Source organism: Schistocerca serialis, chromosome 4 (genome assembly GCF_023864345.2).
Source record: "Schistocerca serialis cubense isolate TAMUIC-IGC-003099 chromosome 4, iqSchSeri2.2, whole genome shotgun sequence".
NCBI lineage: Eukaryota > Metazoa > Arthropoda > Insecta > Orthoptera > Acrididae > Schistocerca > Schistocerca serialis.
This window is the reverse complement of record NC_064641.1, coordinates 914024932-914050835: the sequence shown is the minus strand read 5'-3', so window position 1 is coordinate 914050835 and position 25904 is coordinate 914024932.

Below are 25904 nucleotides of genomic sequence, written 5' to 3'. Positions count from 1 at the left end.
TCTAAAGCTTATAAACGAAAGTACGTTTCGCATAATGTGTCACATAAAAGCAACATAGTTCCATGAAACCTGGACTAATCATCGAAAAGAATTGCTACAGTATAGTACAGAAGGGAACTAAAAGAAATAGAGAATGAGACGGCCAGGAATGACAGTTTTATCAAAGACAATAATTACTCTGACGTCACAGCGATTTATGGTGGCTCCCTGGTCCCCATAAATGGTGTACAGTAGTTCTTAGTAGGGTGTGTGAGCACCAAACACAGCAGTGCATGCACTGCCACGTGCTCCAGTACTGACCGAGGAGCTGCCCAGGAGCTCCTGTGCTGGCGGGACAGTCGGTTCCGCCACCAGCGCCGTTCATAACTGCTGGATGGCCGCCGGTGCAGGTGTCCGCGTCGTCGCAGTACGTCTGCCCAACGCAGCCCACGTGTGCTCGATTGGATTTAAGTCGGGTAAACAGCGAGCCAGTCCATTCGCCGAATATCCTCTCGTTTCGGTAGCTCCTCCACCTGCGCTATTCGCAGCACAGATGGAGGCAGACAACCACCGTATCGTGGATCAGGAGAGACACAGGCGGCTTCCCCAGGGCAAGTCCCGAAAATTACTGTCCTCTGAAACAAACTCTCCCCATTTCGAAAGATTCATCATAGGGAGGGGGAGGGGAATCTCCACCCACTGCCACAGTGACCAGCAAGAAATCCGCTTTCTTTCAGAAAACATTGAAATCCTGCACTAACATACATTTTTGGTCCACTGAATCAGTCTTGAAATGCAGGAGATTGCTATCATCTTCCAGCCAAGTCCCTCTCATTGGTCGAACCCTTCGTGCCAAAGTGTGGTGAGACAAGATCGTGTGATCGGATAACAAGATTTTGGGGCGAAGGCAACGAAATTTCCCACGGTGGGCTAACAGCACCGTGCCGCCCTCTTCTGTGATATGCGTACAGGAAAGTGAACTCGTCACGTACAGTTATGTTCCGGTGGCTAGGCGGCAGTTCCTGAATTCGCAGTTAAAAAGGAAGGCCAGGGGTTTGCTGCAAACGCTTCTCCAAAAAGCAGTGCCTGCGAGACCTACTCCGTTTCCCCAGAGCCTTTGTGACAGGACATCCTGTGGCCAAGCAAGAACCGCTAGGTGCTCACTCGGTCCACTCGCTTCAATCTGAGACAAATTGAAACCTTTCTCCAGAGCCAGCCACAAATGTTCTTTCCTCAGACATAGCCAAAAATGAGCAAATGAAATTATCAAGCATGACTAGCACTGCGCTAAACAAAAACTGCTGTTCGGTAGTTTTGGTGCAGTGCGTAAATGACGAAGTAAACGGTAGGATTACCAGAAGTATCAGTAGCATTCACAGCGAAACAAACATAAATGAATGACTGAGAAGAAACTGGAAGCCATCGAATTCTCTCTGTGTGGTTTGTTTTTCATTTAATTAGATCTGGGTATCATTCAATGTTAGTCTGTAACGTAGTTAAAGCTCTACAAAAAGTAAGATGAATTTTATAAGTACTAATAATTGACTGATCTTACAAAATTCAACTTTTTTTACAAGTATTAAAAATTAATTGATTTTGTCTCTCCTGTGGTTTTAAGTAAGCAAAACAATTACTTTCGAAGCAAGTACAGTTTGTATGCTGAAACACAATAATTATTGTTGTTATTTTGTAGTCAGTAGAAAGTTCTTCAACAAAGGCAAGAGTTTCCTGTTATTATGCATAGCTGTGAAACTTCTTCATGAGTAATAGAAACATGTTTTACGTGAGCTCCATGAAGTACTCAGGCGATCTTTGATTCGCTTTTGTTTTGCCGTTTTCATAGATTTCACCTTTTTTCTAGACCTATATTATAAATCTTGACATTCTCAATTTTGCTACAAATACAGTTTTATGTGAGTAAAAGACAGGAGGATAACGACATAGAACAAAGATGTTCCATGTGCTAAGCAGCGCTCTATATATTCTCACTCAGTTTCTGGGCAGTTCACCAGTTTCGGTTTCTGGGGGTGAAACACGCTATTTGCGTCCAATAATACGACAGTAAGCAGCAGGGCCATAATCAAACACACACAGCTTGTGTTAAACCATGTTTATTAGCTTGCACATTTTAAATACAATAAAATCGATCAATTTAATAAGCCCAATATATTTTTTCTTAAATCCCTATTGAAATCGCAATAACAAATACATAAAACGTTAAAAAAATTCCTGTTGATGTAAAGACAAGACTATCCTGTACAATGACTTCTCTTGTGCGACATAAATTCATACCGAGGTATAACATTAAGGCATAATATAATGCACACGAGTAACAATAAGGCAACTTCTAAAACTTGAACGCTCGGCAATGAAGACACCGGGCACACGAACTTCTGACTAACGAATAATCCAGTTAATGCCAGTACAGGTAGGCGTTAGTTAAATAACAAACAACTAATGATAAAACACCTCCTCGGCATCTAATCATTCCCTGAGAACATACGCAAATGAAACCCTCCTCTATAAGAACTAAACTTTTCAGTCAGCATACAGCGTACAAATGTGATAAAATGGCTGATAAGGGCATACAGAATAAATAAGGCGGAGCCTCCAGCAATCTGATAGGGCAGTAATTACACAGTGACCCAGTTTAGAAGTTTAAATTTATATTTCGCGAGGAAGATGCATCCGCCAAGGTGGCGGAGAACGAGCTACAAAGCTTAATGACATGGCAGAGTCAGGAACAAAGAGAACAGCAACACCAAACTTAAGAACGATACCGAGACAGAAGGCCAGCAACATGGAGCCCGGTCGAACGAATCACAGTTTCACTAGCAGCGGCCAAGTCGTGAGGCCCCAGTGCCCGTACCGGAGGGAATACACTGAGCTCCGAGCAACTGAAACAAACTGCAACAGCGCACTTGCGATTGCACATTAATATTACATAAAGGAATAAAAATAACATTGAAACAAGAAGGCTGGCCAGTAAAGATTTTTTTTTTAACTCGCCCCTTAAGAATTCATTTACACACTGCAGTAGGCGCGTAAATAAAATTGTTCCTTGAAACGTAATAGCGGCAGCTGAGTATTATCTTAAGCGGGTAATATACCACCAGAACAACACTTTCATGGAATAGTACGTCGTTACTCGTTAATTAAGGTGAAAATTTGGTAGTTAATCACTAATGTTACCACAATCTTAGTTACTCAGTAATGAGGAGCACACCGGCTTTCCTTACATCTAGCAGCAGATTCGTCATCAAGTGGTAGGAAAATAAGATGGAAAGTCCAAGCCCCGTTATCATGTCACGTGTGGCGTAACTTTGACATATCAGACTCGTCACTGAAGACAACATTTGTTAACCATTAACAAACATATAGACGCACACAATTGCACCTGTTTAAATGGAACACACACCACATGCCCAGGCGAACAGTTAATGCCAGGGCATGCTCCGAAAATTTCTTCTCAACGTGCACTGCGTGGCGAGAAAAATCAAACACTGCGCCTCGTGCCGGAACCCAAAACCTTTCCGCCGTCTCCGGACGCAGCATCCAGTAATACCACGCGCAGTGTGCATGCGCACCAAGCGCCAATATTCCAACCGTGTTGTAACCGCAACCGACAGACCACAACGTGAGACTCCCGCGCCGACGCTGCAGACTTATATAGCCCAACCCGCGGTGAGCAATCAACTCGCTGACGGCCAAAGGGAAATCGATGGCAAAGATGACACTACAAGAAAAGGGGGTACTGGCGCCAGCCGCACGACGTGTCAGGGGGAATGTACGTAAAAAGCTGCTGGTTGCATATGCAAATAAAGAGGTCGAAATGACGTAACGCCCGATAGGTATGCAACACAACTATCATACAGGTAACTAACCAAGGCCATCAGGAAAATACCGTAGTCTACAGTAGCCTGCAGTAGTTTTACACCTCTAAGCATGATACAGTGATATGTGACTACAACGTTACAAGTGGCAGCCACCCAGCATTTGTCAATCTGCCTGCACAGAAATTGTGTAACAATTGACATTGTGGCATTCACGAAAGAGGTATTTAACGTTATTCAGACCTTTCTGTTTGGAGGCTACTCGCTGTCGACGGAACAGTCGTTTTATAATGTACATGCAGGTACTACGCGACCCGCTGCCAGTGGAACGCTGTGACAGCAGGGGAATTTGTGCAGCATAATAACGTGACTGCGACAGGGGCGTCGTGCTCAGCCGCCGGTGCCGTAATTCCGGGAGATATATTGCCTCGCAGTCGAGGGTCGCGTGCCGGCTCGACCGCTCGCCGCTTTTCGGCCCGTTGCAGGTGGAGGCTCTGGCAGTGGCCCCGAGAGTGCAACAGCTCCCCACCTCCACTCGCATCCGTGGCTCTCAGACACAGCGACGCGGCAGCCAGTTTTGTGGTCGGTACGTGCCGGATGGCATCTGCAGAACAGTGGCCAGAACAATCAAATCTACCGACCAGTTTGAGTCAGGGGCGCTGCTCGCATTGTTGCGGCGAGGGAGGGGTGGAGGAGGGGGGGAGGGGGACGGACACTTGAACTAAAATGTAGACCGTTTCAGGAAGAGGGATCTGAAATTGGACGGTATTAAATTACGGAAAATGGGACATGCCGGCAAGAGAATGTATGCTGTCTGAACTAGCGTGGAATAGAGTTTTAGGACACTGGCGTTAGATGTCAGTTAGTGGGTATTCACAGTTAGCAATCAGTAAGAAGTAGTACAGCGTCCACTCAACTAAAGGCGTTCTGTGTGCTGCAGTTTGGTAAGAGTGATTTAGTGATTTCGCTCCAGCGTACTTTTCTTCAGCGTTTTAGCATTGATCCACTTGCACCCGAAAACATTCGTCGTTCGTATCGCCAATTTGAAGAGAGAGGATACTTGTGCAAAGGTAAGAGTCCAGGTCGACATCACAAAGGGAAACAAAATAGCTAGAATCAGCTATCTTAATATGCTCCAGTATTGACTTCTCCACAGCTGCAGGAGGAACCCGATGACATTTTCCAACAGGGTGGATCTGCACCACACTGGCACAGTAGCGTACGACAGCTTCTCAATGACACTCGCTCTGATACCTGTACACGCTACACGGGACCCCCAGTCTCTGCTCTGCATTCTTGGTCTCCAACATATGACCCCATGCGATTTCTTCTTGGGGCATACGTGAAGGAAAGTGTGTTCGTCTCCCCTTTACCTCTTTTGTAGAAGCACATACTTTGTGTAAAGTTTATGACGAATTTAGTAATCACCTAGATGTTGTTTACGCTGATGATGGTGTACACATAGAGAATTTATAATACCACAGCTTAAAAAATTAAAGATATTGTATTTTGCAATTCATCCCATGTTCGTAGTATGCTTTTATCCATAAATATAAAGTTTAGAAATCAGATCCTTTTTTCAAACACCCTCCACTTCCAAAATTATCACTAAAATTACTTGAAAAAAGCGATAAAATGCAAAAATATACAACATAAATAAAGTGAGTTATACACTGAAGAGCCAAAAAAACTGGTACATCTGCCTAATGTCATGTAAGGCAACCGCGAGCACACAGAAGTCCTGCAACACGATATGGTATCGACTCGACTAATATCTGACGTAATGTTGGAGGGAATTGAGACCATGAATCCTGCAGGGCTGTCCATAGATCCGTAAGAGTGCGAGGGAGTGAAGATCTCTTCTAAACAGCAAGTTGCAAGACATCTCAGATATGTTCAGTAATGTTAAGATCTGGGGAGTTTCGTGCTTCAACCCAGAAGAGCTTTCCTGGAGCCACTCTGCGTCAATTCTGGACGTGTCGGGTGTCGCATTGTCCTGCTGGAATTGCCCGAGTCCGTTGCAAAGCACAATGGACATGAATGGACGCAGGTACGTGTCACCTGTCAAAGTCGTATCTAGACGTATCAGGGGTCCAATATAACTCCAACTGCACACGCCCCACATCATTACAGAACCTCCACCAGCTTGAACTGTCCTCTGTCAACACGCAGGGTCCATGGATTCATGAGCTTGTCTCTATACCCATGTACCTCCATCCGTTCGATACAATTTGAAAAGAGATTCGTCCAACCAGGCAACATGTCTCCAGTCATCAACAGTCCAATGTCTATGTTGACGGCCCCAGGCGAGGCGTAAAGTTTTGTGTCGTGTAGTGATCAAGGGCACATGAGTGGGCCTGTGGTTGTGAAAGCCCATATCGATGATGTTTCGTTGAATGGTACACACGCTGGCAATTGTTGATAGCTCAGATTTGAAATCTGTAGAAATTTGCGGAAGGTTTGAACTTCTGTCACGTTCAACGATTATCTTCAGTCGTCGTTGGTCCCATTGTTTCCGGCTCCAGCGATGTCGGAGATTTGATGTTTTACCGGATTCCTGATACACACGGAACACTCGTAAAATAGCGTTACGGGAAAATCCCCATTTCATCGCTACCTTGGAGATGCTGTGTCCCATCGCTCGTGGGCCGACTATAACACCACGTTCAGTCTCACTTAAATCTTGATAATCTGCCATTGTAACAGCAGTAACCGATCTACCGACTGCACCAATCACTTTTTGGTTTATATCGACGTTGCCGACCACAGCGCCATATTCTGCCTGTTTACATTGCTCTGCATTAGAATACGTAAACCTATAGAAATTGCTTTTTCGCTTCAGGGTAACATGAACCAGAGGAATGAAGAACTTTGTAAGAGTTCGGAACTGAAATTAAGAAAAGCACTCTACGATAAATAATGGGACAATCCTCCTCTCATGTCTCCCACAGGGTGATGGCCATCTTTTAGTTCTTCCACTTCCTGCACTCCATCGGCTAAATAATGGTACACAAACTGTATGGTTTTACATTATGCATTTTGGCAACACGATGTAGTTTACACGTGAATAGATTTGAAAATCGATGAAGCAGCTCGTGGTAGTTGCTAAAAAGTGTAAAATATAGGAAAAGTTATCTATACAAAAATTTTTGGCCACCCGGGGTTAGCCGAGCGGTCTGAGGCGCTGCGGTCATGGACTGTGCGGTTGGTCCCGGCGGAGGTTGGAGTCCTCCCTCCGGCATGGGTGTGTGTGTTTGTCCTGAGGATAATTTAGGTTAATTAGTGTGTAAGCTTAGGGACTGATGACCTTATCAGTTAAGATTTCACAGACATTTGGACATTTTGAAACATTTTTGGTGAGAAAACAACTGATCGAGCGGATAGTGCTAACGAGGAGACCGACAGAAAATAACCGAAATGGCTGGAAAACATTAAATCTTGTAATTTAAAATCTTGTAATTTAAAAACTAGCTATAATGTTGGCTCGTTTACGTTTAGAAAATTGACCAAGTACTGAAAGAATACTGTAAAACTAGTAGTAGAGAATGATAAGCAGGTAAGAGCGTCCTGAAAATTTCTAAATCACCGGTGTGGGGAAAATTCTTGGTCCCTGCATGAATACATGTGGGCGCTACTGGTCTCACTGTGGTGCTCGGCTGCTTTTATGTACGCATCAATACGTAGCGAGAAGATTTCAGACACACTTTTTCATGGTTCAAATGGCTCTGAGCACTATGCGACTTAACTTCTGAGGTCATCAGTCGCCTAGAACTTAGAACTAATTAAACTTAACTAACCTAAGGACATCACACACATTCATGCCCGAAGCAGGATTCGAACCTCCGACCGTAGCGGTCGCTCGGCTCCAGACTGTAGCGCCTAGAACCGCACGGCCACTCCGACCGGCCACTTTTTCATGCTCTATTCATCTTCGATGGGATTTTATTCAACTTACGGAAAAACAGGAGTATTTTCAGGTATCAAACTTTGTTATGAATTCATTGTGTTTACGATGTTAAATCCATAACTGCCTCTACAAAGTAAGGCAAACAGTAACGTTGCTTGTGCTAAAGATGCAGAATGCACATGTGACGGGGCACGTGACTCGTCATTTGTCAGCCTTCGTCATAGTCTCGGAGTGTGACGTCACTCACATGCCATCATTGCGCTGGCCGCTTGCGAGACAGGCGAGCGTCATATGGGTGCGGCGCCCAACGTCGGCGACATTTATTGTGGCTCTCTGACACACGGGGCCCCTCCGCAATCGGGTAGGTCGCAGATTGACTGAGTAGTTACCCTGCACTGAGATTTGAAAGAAGCACCGTTGTGAAAAACGAAAATTTCTCGTGATTTTTCACGTTAGATGAGTGTATACCATTTTCAAGCAGGCCTAACTCATCAACAATCCTTCTGTGGCATTTACCAAATGCACTTGGCGTTAAACATATAAATTCTGCAGGAAGATAAACCTGAACCTCATAAAGCAGTTGTGTTATCACGTGGCTGGCCTTAGGCGGTTTTGGACAGGGCCAAAATTAGCAGCAAATTAGAATGATTCATTCAATAATTTTTCAATACTTACCTGGAGAGTGAATATTCTGCGTGATTGTTGCGACCAACTTTGAGAGGGTGGTAGAAGGAGTCGTAAAGAACAAATAGAGTATAGGTACCCGTGTCCGGAAACGTCATCCAATTACACTACAGAGCGCTGAAGTTACAGGCGCCGGGGTCTGCCACTGTGGCACCTCTTCAGCAGCAAACGTGACTTTGTACGTTGACGGACCGTAAGCGGAACGCCTCGGAATGTTGTTTGTCGTTCAGCGATCGTGATTAACTGTCACTACCACCAGTGGAGAAAATGGAGATAGTTAGTGCGTAGACAGGACTTGTCCCCAACGGATGTGATACTCTGTTGCCTTTATGCGCGATGGGTTCAGACACAGGTTCCATTCGCACTTTTTCTCCTTGACCCCTCTAAAATGTCCAATCTTTTTCGTTTTTCGGTGTACAAGAGAAACTGTAGATGGATACCTCCGTCCGCAGCCATCATCCACATATGCAAGAGAGCGTCGAGTTCATAGGAGACGAGGCATTCTCTACACTGGCGATCGTGGCAGTCAGTTGTGAGACGTTCCGTCTACGGTCTGTCAGTGTACGAAGTCACGTTCGCTGCCGAAGGGTGCCAGAGTGGCAGGTGCTGGCGGTTTTAACATCGGCGCAATGTAGCGTCGTTGGATGACGTTAGCGGACACGGTTCCTGTCCTCGATTTGTTAACACTCTACAACCACTAGAAGCTTGTCCCAACATTTCTAGGACATCCTGATTTTTCCAGTGTCCTCTTGCACGGATATGTCTCTAAACCTGCTGTAGTCCTAGAGCCAGTGAACGATGACTAACATCAATGGAATAATATCTAGTTTGGGTGTTCTTGGCGATGACTTTATATGATTCCTGAGGCATTGATGATACTGTCCTTGTTATTGTCTTGAGGTATTGTCTAACTAACTGCTGAGTAGGAGCACTTGTCTGCTTACACCCATGTTAAGAGGATGGATGTACACTTTGGAACAATTTTTGTGACATAAAGCCGATGTGTAACATAGCTCTTTTCGAGTGTGGCCCCTGTAGAGCCTAACCTAACTATGCTGGCAGCTCGACGCATTTCTGTGCAGGCTGCATCCCGCATTTTATGGTTTCTACAGAAGATTCAAATCGATTCGTTTAACTTATTCGTTCAATTTATTCGTTCATCTTTTGGTAGTTGATCACTCTCAGAAGAGGCTGTTAGTAAGTGTTGTGGAGAATTTTGACGCAGCTGTGTCTGGGAATTTCTGGGAGGACGACCCAGATATTTCATTACTGCAACACCCATCCGCACTGGGTGTAACGTAATTCCAATTAGTCGACATGCGACTCACCGTTAGACGAGGCATATCAAAAATTGGAATGAATTAGTTTTCACATGAACGTTTACTTGTGAAAAGAATCTGTCCCTGATGGATTTCGCTTAATTTGGTGGAAGGGATTTCGCTTAATTTGTTAGAAGGAAATGTTCAGGCGAAAGTCGACCAAGGAAACGTAGTATCCGTATACAATATCGTAACAAAGAGTTAAATTTGAATAAGTTCGCTTCAGACATAAGCCAAGCAGCAGTCACCTGCTTGGATATTCCAAGATGAAGCAAAATAAAAAAAAAAAAAACATTCGTTCGAGAAGATCTCTCAAGAAAATGATGGCTTCATCCCACGGTTATACTATGCTTTAGGAGTCGAATAACGTCTACAACTCTGAATGGTATACAATACTTTGTTTTCCACAAGTCATCAATGATATCGGAATCATTCTTTGTCATGAAGATGCCAGCTCTCACATAGTACGTGAACCAGTTAATTCCTTGACGGACAAAAACATCGAATTTTATATCTCGTTGCTCAAATTCACCAGATTCATCGCTTAACAACTTCTTTTTCTTCCCTGCTATCAAAGGGAAACTGCGTGGACAGCCATTTTTCGAACGGTGCTGTTGAATCCTTCCAGAACGGTGTTTTCCAGGTACCAAGTTCAGAGCCATATACAGGCAGGCCTGTATCTCTGACGTCGGTCTGTTGTAGAACTTCGGAACATATTCTATACTCCCATACAAACACATTTCTGAAGACCGAAACTCTCCTCTGTAGGAATCGTGGCAGTCAGTTGTGAGACGTTCCGTCTACGGTCTGTCAGAAAGAAAGCGATCGTTTGAAACCAAGCTCGTTCAGATCTTCCCAGAAAGCAGTAGATACACCCGTCCAAACAGATGCCATGTTCCCTGAATTCAGTAAGGCGTTACAAACAATTCCACACAGCCACCTAATGAACGAAATAACAACGTATGGAATATCGGACTAGCTGTGTGATTCAAATAAAGACTTTCTTGCAATCAAAACAACAGCATTTCATTATCAACAGAGAGAAATATTGAAATGTAAAAGTAACTTCGGGCATTCCCCAATGAAATTTTATAGGACTATTATTTTTCACGTTATGTGGGGGTATTTCAAAATTACACCGACATATTTTGAGGAAATGTACAAGGTGTCTTGAGGAGCAAAATGAGGATAGGAACCCATGTCCAGAAACGTCTTCCAGCGATGCTACAGAGCGTCGAAGTTACAGGCGCCGGCCCCTGCCGTTAGGCCACCCCTTCAGCAGCAAACGTGACTTCGTACGCTGACGGACTGTAGGCAGAACGTCTCGCAATGTTGTTTGTTGTTCAGAGACCGCGACTGACTGCCACGACCGCCAGTGGAGAAGATTCAGCTGGTTGCTGCATTAACAGGCTTTCTCTCGTGTGAATGTGATGCCCTGGACGACGATTTCAGACACTGGTTTCCATCTGCAGTTTATTTTTCCCCCAGAACCGAATAAAATCTCCAATGTTTCTCGGAATAAAGTAGAAAAGCTGTGGATGTAATCCCGTGTCCGAAACCGGTATCCACCGTGGCAACAGAGCATTGCATCCATAGTAGACAATGCGACAATGCCTGTCTATGCAGCAGATAGCTCCATCTTCTCCAGTGTCCAATGGCGATCGTGACAGTCAGTCGAGGTCGCTGAGTGAGAAATAACGTTGCGAGCGTCTGTCCTTCACCGTACAAAGCTATGTTTACAGCCGAATGGGTGTCCTATCAGAAGGTGCCAGTAAGTTCGACACTGTCTAGCGTCGCTGGGTGACGTTGCCGGATAGGGACTCCTATCCTCGTTCTGTTCCTTAAGACACCTTATCCAGCACCTCGAAGTTCGTCGGAGTAGATGGACGACATGGAAGACAACATCAGTAGTTCCGTGAGGCGTTTCGCGGATAATGGTGTTGTATGGAAGGTGGTGGCCACACTAGAAAATTGTTGCGAAGTGGAGAGGATGGACGCTTGGTGCAAGGATTGGAAGTTGAGCAACGTAAACAAATGTAGTATATTGCACGTAAATAGCCATAATGGCCAATTAATGTATGAGTACACGATTGCAGAACAGGCAGTAGAAGTAATCACATGCATGAAATATCCGAAAGTGTGGGTATGGAGCGATGTCAAGTGGATCGCCCACATGAAGCACATCTCAGGTAAGCCATATGCCACGCTAAGATTCATTGGAAGCATCCTCAAAACGTCTAGTCCCGCTGCAAAGGAGACAGCTTGAAGAAAAGCTTTGCCACCAATACCTGAATAGGGCTGGTGGGTATGGGAACTGCACCGCAGATAATATCCAAAGAGTAGCAGCGCGTTTCCTTACGGGTTCATTTAGTAAGCGTCAAAGCGTCACAGGCATGCAAGAAAGACGCTCTGCATCATGATATGGCTTACTGTAGAAGTTCCGAGAGTGTGCTTATCTGAAAAGAGGCAACCAATGTAATTCTTTCTATATCTCATGAAAAGACCGTGAAGGTAAAATCAGAGCCATTCGAGTCCACATGGAGGCTTACCGGCTGTCGTTCATCCCGCGATTCATTCGCGGCTGGAACAGGAGAAGGAGGAAGTGCGGGTGGTTGACGAGGCGGCTTACGGAGTGTAGAGGTAGGTGTGGGTGTAAAGTGTTGTCACGACTGGTTAGAATGCACGTACAAGTGTGTAAATTTTAAAGACGAATTTTTTGGGAAACAAAAAAAAAACATTTGGACCAAAAAATGTTTTTGTTTTGTTCTTTTGTTGTTAAAATACAGATGACCGACCTAGTGTCATCGAGATCAGTATTTTGTTCTTAATTCTTCATTTTCATTGGTGAATAATTGAAACACAAGCATTTGCCCACGTTCCATTCAGCTGGGGCTGTGCTGGGAGAGTCATAAAGATGGTACGAGAAGAGATACGGCCACTCCTGCGGCGCACGACAGCGCCCGGATAAACGTGGAGTCGCCACGAGGATAAATTCCCTGTTGTGAATTTGTATTTTAAAGATGAACGTAGTGTCGTTATAGACACTCAGTCATAAAATCTCAATGCGGTTTTAACTTTAAATGCGAACATATTAGGCTGAGTTTCACCGTTTTGAATCTCAATGGAAAACATCAACTATTGCAAACAGTCACATTTGTCACACTTACCAGAACGTGTTTCTGGGCGCTAGAACTCCATCTTCAGGTGGTTTTATTGCGCTTAATGTGGGGCAAACGATTTGTATCTTCGGCTGGTAGCGGAAAATCTTTGGAACTGTCGGGCAGCACAAGACAAGACAACAAAGAATTCATTGCAGATCCTAAACTTACGTAGATACTGCCCAGCAATCTCACTGTAAATACCTTTCTACTGTACAAATACGTAGAATAATATTAAAGACAGAAATACAAACAAACACAGCAACACGGAAACTTACAAATAAAGCAATTTTAGTCAGAAATGCGTAAGTTGATGACCCGATTCCGAAATATGCCTTCCTAGCCTGCCCCATAAAGTAATAACATTTTTAACTCATTGTTACTTTTATGTTTCTTTACTGTAAGCAATATGTGCCTACATAATGGAAAAAATTACATTATTACGTTATGAAAACTGTAACACATACGACCTGTTTTCACGTACTAGGTAATAGGGCTTAACAAGGACGTAAATTAATTTAAATTAAATACCTTTCATTTCTCACATATTTCTTTTCCGGCCATACTTGCATCACGTGCCATTTCCCTGAAGTGATCTAAGAGAAGACTTTATATTGTGTTCTAGCAAGTGCAAAGAACAGTAAAATAATAATGCAACTAACAGTATCAAATTTCAAGTATTTTTTTACATAAAACTGATATTGTATATGTGAGTCTCTCTCTGTATTCCTGTATGTGCTTCTGTCTGCGTTGCTTATGCACGTTGTGGGAGGGACAAACATTTGATACATTTTAAGATAGGTCACCCACCTTACTTCATCTGCCAAAGGTGCGGATGAAGTGAGCTGGGTGGCCCACCTTAAGGTACATGAAATATTTTCCAGGCCATTTTTATTTTACCAACCCTATTTATATAAGCAGGGAGTTTCATACTCTTTGCATAAACGGTCTACTGCTGAATGAGAACGGTAAGGGAAGTACTATTGCAGGAGAGAAAATTCTTTCCACTACTTCTCAGCAATACTAGGCTCCTTTTATAAACGGTTATACCCCTAATAGGTAGCAGGGCGCAAACATACTGAGTCGTTAGTATGCAGCGTGTGTCGCCAGTTATCTTCTCCGCACAAGTGGGCTTACTAGAGTTTGTAAAATACCTCTCTCCGCTTACAAACGCAGATTCTTAGAGTTCTCTTGTTGAAAGTCATTCTGTCAATTTACAGGGGTAGGTAGTACCCAGCTGCACCACGCCTGGTTAATAGACCCTGGTAGCTCGGTGAAATGTCGTCGTCCCAGCTCCGAAGGTTACAACAGGAAGTGGCCTAACATCACTGGTAAATGTCAGCGAACAGTTTGTGTCCTATAAACGTTGCTAGTCATGACGTGACGTACCACCCCTAGATATTTTATGCAGAGACTTTGAATCACGCTATAGCGGGTGTCCCAGAAATGTTTCGCGAACTTCGAGGGCTTGTAGGGGGTGTCTTGTGGAACAAATCGAGGACAGAAACAATATCCAACGACGCTACACAATGTCGAACGTATAGACGCTGGCCCTGCCACGAGGCCACCTCATCGGCGGCAAACATGACTTGCTACACTGACAGACCATAGGTGGAACGTCTCCCAGTGTTGTGTGTCACTCAGTGACCGCGACATTGCCTCGATCACCAGTGGAGAGCATGTAGCTCGGTGCTGTATAGAAAAGCATTCTCACCTATAAATGCTGTGCTCTATTGACTCGCTGGATGATAATTTTGGACGCGCAGCAGCTGAATCAGTTGTGTGTGTGTGTGTGTATGTGTGTGTGTGTGTGTGTGAGAGAGAGAGAGAGAGAGAGAGAGAGAGATGTTTCTTCCATAGACATCACGCCACAAGGAACGGACTTGTCGGTTTTCTTGCACTGAGAGCAGTTCTTAATTAGGCCCACACATTCGAGTACTGCAGGGCTTTATTCTCGAGTTCCATTTCGCATATTTCCTCCCTCAATACTCAGCGGCGCGGTGAGATATTTGTTCCCCCTGGGGCGATGACACGCGCTCGCCTGGAAATGCAGTGGTCTGCGACTCGAAGATTAATAATCTCGCGCTAACACAGGGAGGAGGTCCCTCTGCGCAAAAGACTAATGACCCTGAAGCGAGATGGATGACGGCAACATCTCACGCGAGGAGAAAGCCGTAAAGGCAGCTAAAAAGATGGAAAGAGAGAGAGAGAGAGAGAGAGAGAGAGAGGAGAGAGAGAGAGGATGGCATTGTGCAGCGTCTGTGGGTGCGGCCTGTCTACACGAGCAGAGCTGAAAGAAGCCCATAAAGGCGCCGACGGCTCCTTTCCTTTGCAGGGGCCCCTTTTTTCCCAAAATGTATCAGGCAGAGTGCAGGCAAAGAGATGGCAACGTCCCACCCAGATGTGGCGCTCAAACGAGAATGATATCTCACTCACTCTGTGTGAGCCAGAGAGCCATAAACTTGTTTGCTCTTCGTAATTATGTTAAGAAACGCAACACTGCGAAATGACAAGAAATGAAATGGAACGAGGACGTACTGTAGGTCAGTAGCAGAGAAGATGAATAGTCGACTAATGTTCGCTATAAGGATTAAGGGAAGGTATCTTGATCTTCTCTACATCTGTTCCCAAGTCTACAGGGTGTTTCGCAATTCATGTTACACAGTTCTAGAGGTTGTAGAAGGCACTTAGTAGATCAATTTCTACATAGGAACTTAAGTCCGGGAACTTCATCCAGCGATGCTACAGAGCGTCCAAGCATTAGGCGCCAGCCCCTGAATATGTATGTATCTACATGGTGATTCCGTGATGATGTTACGAACTTTCAAGGATCATGGAGAATGAAAAATATATCAATTGGAGGTGAGGCTCCTTTTACTGGAAACGAACGAGTCGAAAGTTATAGGCGAAAATCGTTCTGATACCTCTGATAGTGGAATATATGTACCGGTACTGTTGTTCCTAAAAATGTAGGGTAGGCAACTTGCAGAGGTGGTAGTATAGACCAAAACAAGAAAAAAAGTCCAGTAAACATGGGCTCTATAATGCATACCTGCGGAGCTGTGAGCACTTGTTCATCTTCGCCAGTGTGAAACAGATTTCCTCTACTGAACAAGTACTCATAGCCCTTAAGGTAGGCATTGCCATACCCATGTTTACTAGACTTTTTTCTTGTCTTGATCCATACTATCACTTCTGAAAGTTGCATACCCTAAATTTTTAGCAACAACAGTAGCGACACCATTATCCCACTGTCAGAGACATCAGGATGATTTTTCGCTTACAACTTTCGGCACAATCCTTTACGAAGTAGGAACCATTATCTCAAACTGATACATTCATTCTTCTCTACTATCCTTGAAAGTTTGTAACTTCATCATGGAATCACTCTGTATACAAGTACACTTATAGGCACCGACGCCTGTATCTTTGAAGTTCTGTAGCGTCGTCGGATGACGTTCCCGGACATAGGTTCTTTCGTAAAACTTGATCCAATAAAAATTCTAGAAGTGTGTAACATGAATTGTGAAATGCTCTGTACTTCTACATCTACATCTATACTCCTCAAGGCACCATTTGTGAGTGGAAGAGGGTAGTTCTGGTAGAATAATCTCTTCCTTCTTCGCTGTTCCATTCGCCAAGGGCGAAATGATTTTCGGTTGTCTTCGTATTAGCTCCAATTTCTCTGATTTTCTCGTTTGCGATCATTTTTTGAGAGGTATGTGAGAGGAAGTAAAATGTTGTCCCTCTCTTTCTAGAACGCAGTCTCTCGGACTTTCAATAGCAAACCTCTCCGTCATGCACAACGCCTCTCTTGTAGCGTCTGACTAAACAATCCTGTACAATAGCACGCAGCTCTCTGTTGGATGCTGCCTCTCCTTTCCAATAAACCAGCCTCGTAGGGGTCACAGACTGATAAGCAATACTCAATGATGGAACGAGCAAGTATACTCCAAGCCATATCTTACGTGGATGATCTACGTTTCCTTCAGGTTCTTCCTGTGAGTCTCAGCTAGGCATATGCTTTTTCTGCTATTTGATGCATGTAGTCGTGTCACTTTAGCTCGTTCATGATGTTTACGTTTAGTTATTATACAATAGTTACAATATCTGGTGATATGTCACCAGTACGGTAATCGTACACTGCTGGAATTCTTCACCCGATTATGAGCAATATTTCACTGTTGCTTAAGTTTAGTGTCAACTGCCCGTCCCTGCACCAAACATAGACCATTTACAGTGTTTCCTGCAGTCTGTTGTAGTCCTCTGGCGTTGCTATCTTCTTAGAAGTAACCACGCCTATTCCAGTCTTCTCCATTAGAACTGTTATCTACACTGAAGAGGCAAGGAAACTGGTATCGTGTACTGCCCCACGAGTACGCAGAAGTGCCGCAACACGACATGGCATGGACTCGACGTATGTCTGAAGTAGTGCTGGAGGGCACTGACACCATGAATCCTGCAGGGCTGACCATAAATCCGTTAGAGTACGAGGGGTGGAGATCTCTTCTGAACAGTGCGTTGCACGGCGTTCTAGATATACTCAATAATGTTAATGTCTGTGGAGTTTCGTGGCCAGCGGAAGCGTTTAAACTCAGAAGAGTATTCCTGGAGCCACTCTGTAGCAATTCTGGACGTGTGGGGTGTCAGATTGTCCTGCTCGAATTTCCCGAGTCCGTTGCAAAGCACAATGGACGTTAACGGACGCAGGTGATCAAACAGGATGCTTAAGTACGTGTCACCTGTCAAAGTCGTATCTAGACGTATCAGGGGTCCCACATCACTCCAACTGCACATGCCCCACACCATTACAGAGCCTCCACCAGCTTCAACAGTCCCCTGCTAACATTCAGGATCCATGCATTCATGAGTTTGTCTCTATACCAATACGCCTCCATCCTTTCGATACAATTTGAAAAGAGATTCGTCCGACCAGATCCATACACCTCCATCCGTTCGATACAATCTGAAAAGAGATTCTTCCGACCAGACAACGTGTTTCCAGTCATCAACAGTCCAATGTAGGTGTTGATAGGCCCAGGCGACGGGTAAAGCTTTGTGTCGTGCAATCATCAAGGGTAGATGATAGGGCCTGCCTCTCCGAAAGTCCATTCCGATGATGTTTCGTTGAGTGGTTGGCACGCTGATAATTGTGGATGTCCCAGCATTGAAATCTGCAGTAATTTGCGAAAGGTTTGCAGTTCTGTCACATTGAACGATTTTCTTCAGTCGTCGTTTGTACAGATCTTGTATCATCTTTTTCCGGCTGCAGCGATGTCGGAGATTTGATGTGTTACCATGTTCTAGATATTCATGGTACACTCGTGGAATGATCATACGGGAAAATCCCCATTTCATCGCTACCTCGAAGATATTTTGACCCGTCGCTCGTGCACCGACTACAACACCACGTTTAAACTCACTTAAATCTTGATAATCTGCCATTGTAGCAGCAATAATCAAACTAACAACTGCGACAGACACGAGTTACCTTATGTTGTAGTCCTCTGGCGTTGCTATCTTCCTATCAACAACAATATCTCTTTCAGTGTTGTCCACTAAATCTTTTATATACATTGGATGTAGTAACGACTCCATCTCATTTCTTTGGCGAACTCCTGAAATTACCTGTACAGTTGTCGATTTTGTTGCGTTAAGGTCGACGTGTTGGGTTCCATCCGCAAGTTAGTCCTGAATACAGTTGCAAATCTGGTTCGGTACTCATCAATCTCGGTTCTTTTTCGAAGTGTGACAGTGCGGAACTGAGTCAGTTGCCTTCCTGAAGTCAGGGAACACGGTTTCAAGTTAGGCGCAGATGTCTGCGGCTCTCTGTATGTCACGGATACACAGACAAAGCAGGGTTAACAACGTCTCTGCTGAGACCATGTTGATACCTATAGAGTAGATTTTCGTTCTCCAAAAACGTCATGATACGCGAACATGAAAAGTAGTCCATAATTATACACCAGACTGACGCCAGCAACATCTCCTCCTAACCAACGGGACCGATTTCAACCAGACTTAGCACACACATCCCTTACCGTGAGCCAACAACCGCTATGGGAGTAACAACCACCTATCTATTATGCACCGAAGCGCCAAAGAAACTGGTATAGACTTGGGTGTTTAAATACAGAGATATGTAAACAGGCAGAATACGGCGCTGCGGTCGGCAACGGCTATATAAGACAAGTCTCTCGCGCAGTTGTTAGATCGGTTGCTGCTCCTAGCATGACAAGTTACCAAGATTTAAGAGTATCTGAACGTAGTGTTATAGTCGCGCGCGAGCGACGGGACAAAGCATCTCCTAGGTAGAGATGAAATAGGGATTTTTCCGTATGATCATTTCACGAGTGTACCATGAATATCAAGAATATCGTAAAATATCTTATCTCCGACATCGCTGCGACCGGGAAAAGATGATACAAGATCTGGACAAACGACGACTGAAGAGAATCGTTCAACGTGACAGAAGTGCAAACCTTCCGCAAATTTCTGCAGATTTCAGTGTTGAGCTACCAGCAGTTGCCAGGGTGCGAACCATTTAACGAAACATCATCGATATGTGCTTTCACAACCACAGGCCCACTCGAGTACCCTTGATGAATACACGACACAAAGCTTTAAGCCTCGCTTAGGACCGTCAACACAGACATTGGACTTGGTTCAAATGGCTCTGAGCACTATGGGACTTAACATCTGTGGTCATCAGTCCTCTAGAGCTTAGAACTACTTAAACCTAACTAACCTAAGGACATCACACACATCCATGCCCGAGGCAGGATTCGAACCTGCGACCGTAGCAGTCGTGCGGTTCCAGACTGAGCGCCTAGAACCGCTAGACCACCGCGGCCGGCAGACATTGGACTGTTGATGACTGGAGACATGTTGTCTGGTTGGACGAATCTCTTTTCAAACTGCATCGAACGGATGGAGGTGGCATGGGTATAGAGACAATCTCATGAATCCATGGACCCTGCGTGTTAACCGGGAACTGTTCAAGCTGATGGAGGCTCTGTAATGGTGTAACGTGTGTACAGTTGGAGTGACATGGGGCCCCTCATTCGTCTACATACGACTTTGATAGGTGACACGTACGTGAGTATCCTGTTTGATCACCTGCATCCATTCATGTCCATTGTGCTTTGCAAGGGACTCGGGCAATTCGAGCAGGACAATGCGACACCCCACACGTCCAGAAATGCTACAGAGTGGCTCCAGGAACATTCTTCTGAGTTTAAAACACTTCCGCTGCCCACCAAGTTCCCCAGACAAGAACATTATTGAGCACATCTGGGATGCCTCGCAATGTGCTGTTCAGAAGTGATCTCCACCCCTCGTCCTCTAACGGATTTATGGACAGCCCTGCAGGATTAATGGTGTCAGTTCCCTCCAGCACTACTTCAGACATTAGTCGAGTCCACGCCATGTCGTGTGGCGGCACTTCTGCGTGCTCGTGGGGGCCCTGTGCGGTATTGGGCAGGTGCACCAGTTTCTTTGGCTCTATAGATATGACACCATCAACAATGAGAAGAGTGAAAAACTGCTGCATCATACATCACGTTTAATTTTATTTCTTATGTGACAATAAATCTATTCGCAGACAAAATCCCCATTTGCTGTTGAATGTACCTGCACAAATATGACACTGAACGACTCATAGTCCAAGAGGTATGTCATTATAAACACAGATACGTGGTAAAATGCCCCATCATACACGACGTTTTATGCGTTTATTCTATACGACTAAGGCACTCCTACAGTCGAATAAACTTAAGGAAATCCCTGACATCTGAGAGCGTTTTTGAGAGCTTTTAACTGCAGAGTGCAAACGGTCGTAGGCGGAAACAATAGCCGTCTGTAGAGCTATCAAGAGGTGTTGGAGTAGAGAAAGTCACAAAATCAAATTGTACACATGCAAAGCTGCTTGCGCCCAGCGTACTAAAACTTGTAAATTATGTATATTTCTTTTTTCATAATTTCAAAGGTGTTTTGACGTGTACATGGAAATTAATTATTTTCGATATTATACTAAGAAACGCATGCCATATTTTGTTTTCATTTCTAATAAAAATTAGCAAAATGAATACACCTGGCAATCCGTAGTTGTTCAGGTAGTAAGTTTATAATTATGTAAACACTGATAAGCCAAAATATTACGGCCACGGACCTAAATACAGTGGCGAGATGCAGTTGATGTGCTGGCCTTCCAATTCACCAAGTCTGAACCTGATTGAACGCATGTGAGATGTGATTAAACGTATCGTGAGAGCTCATCGCCCCCTCCCCACAATTTACGGGAATTAGGTGACTTGTGCGTGCAGATGTGGTGCTAACTGCCTCCAGTGACCTACCAAGCCGTCATTGCTACCACGCCACGACTCGACGCGGCTGACAACAGACAACAGGTGGACATACCGGCTATTTGGCATGTTTTCATCATGTTCTGGCTGATCTGCGTATTTGTTCTACGGGAATATACTGAAATTCTCTACATTCGCTAGGTACCCTCTCAAACAACAAGAGGACTGATAGGAAGCACTTAATTCGACACCAGGTCTCCACTCCTCACGTCTTTCAGATATCCTCTTCATTTGTCCATATGTTTAAAACCCTCAACTTTAACTATTTTGTCTACATGCCTTACACGTTGTTTCCTCCCAGGTCTCCTTCCATTAAGACATCTCTCTACAATCGTGTTCAGCAGTCCGTCACGTCTCATCACATAGACAATAAGTTGCACTCTTCTTTTGACAACCGACTTCCACAGGATTCTCTTCTCAGTCTCTCTTTTGAGGACCACTTCTTCTGTAACAATGTGACTACACTCCGTTCTGAGGAAGCGTCTGTAACATCACATCTCGAAACCAATCAGTTTGTTTTCTAACACAGTCTCCAGAGTACTGGTCACACAGCCAAACATAGCCGAACGAGCGCTTCTCCTCATTTCAGTGGTAGTGATTTTCGGATTTCAGACGTTCTTATTGTTTTAAAGGTTGAGCTTGGTTGAGCAAATCAACTTCAGACTGCTTCTGCTTTCTCTGTCCGTCCCATGTAAGTAAGTAAATGAGTCCAGTTTTTCAAATAGTTCATTACCTATCTAAAATCGGACATTTGCTCTCTCTTCCTCATCGCATGCTATCATTTTCCTTTTGCACTTATTTACTTTCATATTATATTTCTTGAGACAGTCTTATACATTGTAATTAGTATGGCTCGAAAATATTCTGAACTTTCAGCGATGAGAGCTTCATCATCTGCGTATGTGACATACCTATTATTTCGCTGCCCCTTAGTATAACTGTGTCTGAGGCCTCTCTAATTATTTTAAGTGCATCTTCTATATACAAATTGATCATAATGGCTGATAATGCGCGACTTTGTTGGGCACAGTTTCGTATCTGGAATCCTCAATCTTTTGTCTTCCACCAACAACTGCTGTCGAATTTTTGTAATGGCTCTATATTGTCTTCTGAGCTTTACAGTATAGTCCAGATTTTTTCCGGACCTCAAATATTTTGCTCCATTTAATAATATCAAAGGCTTTATCTGTGTCTATGAAAGTTACGTATGTAGATCTTTTTCGTTCAGAGTTTTTCTCCTACAGAAAATTTTATATCTAGTATTGCTTGTCTGGTTCCCCTGTTTTCCGGAGTGGAAACAGATCATCTGAAAGTGTAACTTCAACTTTCTGCTATATGTTGTTTAGGACAGTAGTAATATAATTTAAAACCCCAAGACAAAAAAATCATGCACCATGAAGAAATTATCCGAATGGTATGGATGTCGCTAGATGTGATGTAAACGTACAGACAAACAAAAGATTACAATTTCTGGAAAACTGGATGATTTGTGCAAGAGAAAGAGCTTCACAAATTGAGCGAGTCGATAACGCGTTGGTCCATTTCTAGCCCTTATGCAGGCAGTTATTCTGCTTGACACTCATTGACAGAGTTTTTGATTGTTCTCCTGAGGGGTACCGTGCCAAATTCTGTCCAATTGGAGCTAGATTGTCAAAATCCCGATATGGTTGGAAGGCCCCACGCATGATGCTCGAAACTTTTTCAACTGGGGAGAGAACCTGTGACCTAGTTGGCGAAGATAGGGTTCAGCGAGCACGAAGACAAGCAGTAGTAACTGTGGTGGGCATCATCTCGCTAGAATGTAAGCCCAGGAAGGGTCGCCATCAAGACCAACAAAACCATGGTGTAGAATATCGTCGAATTGCCGCTGTGCTGTAAGGGTGCCGCAGATGACAACCAAAGGGGTTCTGCTATAAAAAGAAGTGGCACTCCAGTCAGCCATACCCGGTTGTTACTCCGGACGTCCCACCGCTGTCTCAGGCGTCTCCACACACGTCTTCGCTGGTCATCTGGCGTCAATTCGAAACGAGTCAGTTCCCACTCAAGTGAATGAGATTCGAGGCCGAAGGCGTGTCTGAAGACGCTCCGTACGGCGGTGGGATACCAACCTGACTGTAGCCCGCCATACGGCCCGACAGCCAGAAGTGATGGTCTTTGGTCCTATTTCTCTTTATAACAAGACCCCTTTGGTTGTCATCCGCGACACCCTTACAGCACTGCGGTACGTCCACGATATTCTACGCCATGTCTTCTTGCCCTTCGGGGCAAGCCATCTTGGGTGAGACTTTCTGCTTGTCTTCGCGCTTGCCAAACCCTATCTTGGCCAGCAAGGCAGCCGGATCTCTCCCCAGTTGGGAACGTTTGGAGCACTACGCGCAGTGCGCTCCAACCAGCTACGAACGGTGACGCTCTAACGTGCCGATTGGACAGAATTAGGCACTGTGTCGCTCAAGAGGGCGTTCCGCAAATCTATCAATCAGTGCCAGGTCAAACAATGCTTGCATAAGGGCCAGAGGTAGGTCAACGCGTTCCTGTAGCTCCCTCTCTTAAGTAAATCACCAAATTTTTCTGAAATTGTGATCACGGTTCGGAAATACAGGCTGCAAGTGGAGAAATACTGTGGCATAAGTTACAACGGACAGATTATTATAATATGTAATCGGCGGGCGAGCATATCGGAAACGGACCTTGTCGGCTAGTCGCATGTAAGCCTGTTCCACCTATCGATCGCCTTTCATCTGCAAAGATCAGTACACAGTTCGGCCCTCTTGGCACAGTCAGATACAACGAAAGCCCAAAATACCAGAGAGTCACTCTGGACAGAACTTTAACATACAAAAAACACCTTTTCAACTTGGCCAAGAAGATAGAAACACGAGTGAACCTTGTGAGAAAGCTGGCAGGCAGTACATGGTGAGCAACCACATCAGTTCTCCGAGGAGCATCCCTTGCACTGGTATACTCTGCAGCAGAATACTGTGCACCAGTTGGGCTCCGAAGCGCCCACGTAGTGAAACTAGACGTCTAACTGAACTCAGTTGTGAGAGTAATTAGTGGTACAGTCCGGCCTACACCTACTTGCTGTCTACCAGTGCTCTCAAACATGTCCACCAGACCTCCGTCGAAAGGCTGCTCTTTACAACCTCTGTCAGCAAGTTTTTGAAAACAACTCGATCCCTCTTCATGACGATTTCCTAACACTGCCCAGGAAACGCCTCAAATCTAGAACACCAGCATATGAAATGGGAGTCCAAATGCTATCCACAAAATTCGACCAGGACGCAGAGTGGAAACGTGAGTGGTAAGCTACAACAACCCGAAACCACGAACTTGTAGACAATCCAACAGTTCCAGTTCCAGGCTTCCACCATCCAAGGGAGGTGTGGGTGCAGTTAAACAGACATCGGACTGAAGAGGGTAGGTGCAAATACAACATGCACAGGTGGGGCTTTTCAAGTGACAGTGTGTGTGACTGTGGTGACACCCAAACAATGAGCCAAAGTGTGAATGACTGTCCAGTCAGATGCTTCCCTAGTGGCATTGAGAAGCTCCATCAAGCATCCCACGAGGCACTCCGCTGGATCGAGTCCATCAACATCCGAGTGTAGTGTGAGCCGTTTTAAAACTTGTGTACTATATATAATTTCACATGTTCATTGTTATATATATATTTCTTTGTTTTGCTAAATGTGTATTACTGAAATTGATGCACAAGATAATAATCATAATGGTTAGAACCTCTGGAATGATTTTCAGGGATGGTGAAACGACGAGTAGGCGATAAGAGTTTGGACTTCCCCCGGTATCAGAGGACACTGAGTTCGGAGTTTTCCCCCTGTACATCAGGAAAGGTGGCTATGTGTGACAGGTGCGGCGACAGAGTACAAGTCTGCTACAGGCATTAGACCGTTCAGTGTCCGTTACTGAACATTGGGGCTCCGCAGTAGACGACCGTTACGAGTCCCTAAGTTGACCTGACGATGTCGTCAGTTACGACTCTAGTAGGTACCACACCAACGAGATTGGACCGTGGATTCAAGGGACCCGTCACGTGGTCGGATGAAGCAAGTTTCTTGTTGCAATGGGTCATGGTCTTGTCGAGATGCGTCGTCATTCGAGGAAACGTCTGCTCGAAATACGTAAAGCGCCACGGCCGCAGGCCGGTGCAGGCAGTATATTGTCTCGGGGACGTCCACTTACTCTCACATAGGCTTGTGGTAGTAATTGAAAACACCATGGCAGCTATGGAGTACGTGAAAATTTTTGCGGACCACCTGCATTCCTTCCCCGACGGCGCTTGCATTTTCCAACAGGACAACTGTCAGTGTCGCAAGGTTGAGTCATGTACAGTGGTGTAATCTGAACATGACGGGACACATCTGGGACGATATCAGGCAGCAGCTCCGCATCCCCAAAACCATCGGGTTTGTAATTTACAGGAACTGCGTAACATGTGCGTAGACATTGGGCGCCACGTACCTTTGTAAACACACCAAGGACTTGCCGAGTCCATATCACGCAAAACTGTTGCTCTAATGCGTTCCAAAGATGCACTCATATTCTCGCTCATCATTGTGCTTCCACACACAACTTCATTCACTTCACTTACCCAGAACACTAATATTATAAGGAATGACGAATTTCTTTTGTGATGGTGAAGT